At 38.8% G+C, this 3,729-nt stretch overlaps 1 long non-coding RNA gene across 1 annotated transcript; it reads right to left on the bottom strand.

Moving 5' to 3' along the window:
• Positions 1 to 273: 273 nt before the first annotated feature.
• On the bottom strand, positions 274 to 1,701 carry LOC108416951. The gene is made up of 5 exons (XR_005129943.1): positions 1,502 to 1,701; positions 1,243 to 1,317; positions 1,060 to 1,138; positions 495 to 894; positions 274 to 346 (listed from the first exon to the last, which is right to left on the bottom strand). It is a non-coding gene; the product is annotated as an uncharacterized LOC108416951 (long non-coding RNA).
• Positions 1,702 to 3,729: the final 2,028 nt, after the last annotated feature.

The raw sequence follows: 3,729 nt of genomic DNA, 5'->3' as shown, positions 1-3,729 counted from the left end.
GTAGCTTTTTCTCAGAACAGCAGCCTCAGATTTCTTCTTAGTTGATTTACAGTACAGAGAAAAAACAATAAAGGGGAAAATGGGATGGGTAAATTTTAAGCTTGTTATTTAAGTTATTAACATTTGTTTGAAACGGTTATCAACATTAACAGACTGAACTGGACTTAATAACAGGAGTGCATATAGTTTTAGTAAATTATTCTGGTGAGTATCAGCTGCGCTATGTATGTAAATCGGGCCATCCAGCTGCGGTGCTGATCCGATGCCACTTGTGCCAAAAATCCGGACAGATGTAATTTGATCAAGTAGCACATCTGCATCAGATGAGATCAGCTGACTTTGTACTCTGTGTGTTAACAAGAAAAACGCATATAAGAAAGTGGTGCGCAAAAGCAGGGTAGTGACAGAATTGATGCGCATTATTGATATTTGCAGCATGTGTACTTGCACATGCATTAACTCAGGGGTACTGTGGAATATATATTTTTACTCACCTAAAGTGGGAACGACATTGCACTCAGTGGGAGCAGTGCTGCTGCGCTTTGGAGCGAAGGATGGCTGGCAGGTCTGGAGTAAACTTAGTGGTTGAGATGCGAAGGACATTATGGAGATGGCTGTCGGTCATTTTGGTTCTCAATCTGCTTTTGTTCAGTGTTAACAGCGAAAATGTTTGCTCACATATGTATGTTGAGCCAAATAGAATGATCATTTTTTTCACGTGGCGTCTCATCAGAGGAAACTTTTCCTTTTCCAAGCCCCGGTAGAACTCGGGGAGGGAAAGCTGCTGAGGTTGATTCTTCAGAGAATCATCACACTGGATTTTGATGAGTTCTAAAGGCAGATTCTCTTCCTCATAGGCTCCAGCACCCCCTTGCGACCCTGACGGAGAAGCGGCTTAGAAAATGGATGGATGGATGGATTATTATTATTATTTAGTGTTCATGCTTTTTTGCATTAGCATGTGAGTAAAGTGCATCAATTGTTCAGCAATTTTGTTTTTGATGGCATTGCATGGTAGAGCCAGTGCTTTGTGTTATGTGTATAATAGGTAAAGCTCACCTTTTCCACAGTGTTTCAGGTTTTTCATCTTGATTTGAGAATGTCACATCATTTAGTCTTGGCATTGCTTCATCTGATACTGAAATAATTCAGAATAAAACAAAAATAATAAGAGTAAACAACACAAAGATTATTATCAGTTAAAGATTATTATCTGTGCTATTGCAGAGATGCAGATTTTACCATTTCTTTCAAGAAACGTTTCAGTAGTCACAATCTGAGCATGAGTGACATCACCGGGCTGAGCTGCAGAATCACCTGGAACAGAAGAAGCTACTCATCAGAGACGCCACTGTGTTCTCACATTGTTAAAACAGAGACAGAGACCCCGCACCACCACAGTGAGGTGATAATAGTTTACATGCTACAAGATGGAATCTGTAATTAAAATATAAAACTGAAGATTTACAGAAAGAATCAAATAACAAGAAACTGTTCTCACCTCTGACTGAGAGCCAGCTCTGTGGTGACTCTCCTCTCTCTGGGTGTTTACAGTGGTAGAGACCTTCATCTGACTTTGAGACAGTACGGATGATCATCTCTCCTGTCGTCTGGGTCTGGAGCAGTGATCCATCTTTATAGAAATCAGCTGTGACGTTTGAGGGCTTTGTGGAGCGAAATAAACAGCGGAGAGTCAGAGAATCTCCCTCAGTCACAGGATGGACAGGACTGTCCAGAATCACATCACCATCTGTAGGAGAGAGAAAGTGATACAGAGTGAAGTAAAAACTTCTTAGGTTTACATTTTCTCTAGAAATGTAAAGCTGCTGTCACGTATAGGACAAACCCTCAGACTGAAATGGACTACATTACCCACAACACTCTCAGGGATCATGTGACTCATGACAGTCTCGTGCCTACCTATCAGCGTTCACAGTCTCCTGATTACTAGAAGATCCTCACCTGTGTATATCTGTCACATGTTTAGTCCAGATAGTATATAAGCCCGGGCTTTAGTCAGAGTCCGTGTGAGGTCTTGCTTCTTCTTGAACTTACTGTGTATTTGTATTGATGGCCTTTTTCTGATTCCCACCTTTTGACTTGTTTACGACTCTGCCTTTCTGCTTTTCCCTCTGGTACCTTTGCTTTGGGCTCTTGGTCTCAGTATTGTACCTGTTTTACCTGATTTACCAACTACGTCTTTTGTCTTGCCCTTCATCGTTCGCCTGGTGTTATGATCAATATTGTGATCTTTCTGCATTTTCTGGTTTTGACCCATGCCTGTTTTGGGTTAATGATAATAAAACCAGTATTGTTTGTTTTACCCACATGGGCCTGGACTGTGCTGAATGGCTACAGGTGCATTTTAGAGTATGATGTCATTTTTATTTAGAGGTTGGTAATATACTAAGAGCACATTCAGAAAAACAAAAAATACTAAACTAGTGCATTGAACATAATAACAAACAATTCAGACAAGCTGCAAGCTCACAGTGATCACAGAGTTTATTAGTAAGTGCACTTCATACAGACCCATTACTCAGAAAATGATTGTGCACAGTATTATTTATAGATATTTTAATTATTTAGTGCCTCTCTCAGACTGCTTAAGCTGCTGTACAAGTTAAAAAAAGTCAAAGTCTGCTCAGACGTTTTTTTTTCTCACGTTGTTTCACCAAATAGGGCATTAGCTCAGGGTGGTGAGCAGTGGGTGGGAAATTCATATGACATCATATGAATATGATATCTGTACTGCAATGGAGTACGAACTGGACAATAATAATAACAGAATGAAAAGATATGTTATATATGTTTATATATAGTATCTATATATGTATGTTTATTCATGGATGTGGTGTGGCCAGTGGACAGTGGCAAGTAAACAAGTAAAAGTAAAATATTATAAAGACATACAAAAGTGAAACATTTATTGAAATCAAATGACATTTGATAAAAATCTAAGAGTTAAACAACAGTTTGAGTTTTATAAACGTGTTCTCTGTAATATAAGTACAGCATTATTCTAAGCTGGAGGAAAAGCTAAGGAAAGCGGAGGAAAGGTATTCCACAGTTTGGGAGTGGCACTGAATAATGCATTAACAAAAAACAATGTTTTTCTTTTTACTTAAGTTAGTTATTGCTTAATAAAGTAGTAATAAGCAGCCAATTAACAACCAGCTATTGGCTAATTAAGACGTCCTAAAGGAATTATAGGGACATTAGACTGTCATCCTATACTTGCAATGCAAGCAGAAAGCACCATGGAGAAATGATGCTGCAGTTCAGCACCAAAAGAGAGAATGCAGAAAGGCTGAGCGCAGATGGCGTAAAACCAACCTTCACATACATAAAGAGATTTTCAAAGATAGGCTGCGTGAATACAATAGAATAATGTGCAAGGCTAGACAATCCTTCTTCTCTAGCATTATTAGCAATAATGTTAACAATAGCAAAGTGCTTTTCACTATGGTTGACAGACTAACAAACCCACCTACATATATGGCCCCTGAGCTAGTTTCAACTGAGAAATGTAATGAGTTTGCAAAATTTTTTAATACTAGAATCCACACCATCAGACAAGCTATCTGTAAGCCTACAACTACCAACGAGACGATTTTCTCTCCAAAACCACGCAAAAGCATGTTCAACATGTCCCAGTTTAGTGTTATTAATGAAGAAGGTTTAATTGATACAGTGAGTCATCTCAAATCATCCACTTGCAGTCTTGAT

This window comes from Pygocentrus nattereri, chromosome 29, assembly GCF_015220715.1.
Source record: "Pygocentrus nattereri isolate fPygNat1 chromosome 29, fPygNat1.pri, whole genome shotgun sequence".
NCBI lineage: Eukaryota > Metazoa > Chordata > Actinopteri > Characiformes > Serrasalmidae > Pygocentrus > Pygocentrus nattereri.
Note: the sequence above shows the minus strand (reverse complement) of the source record. Positions and strands in the feature narration are given on the sequence as shown.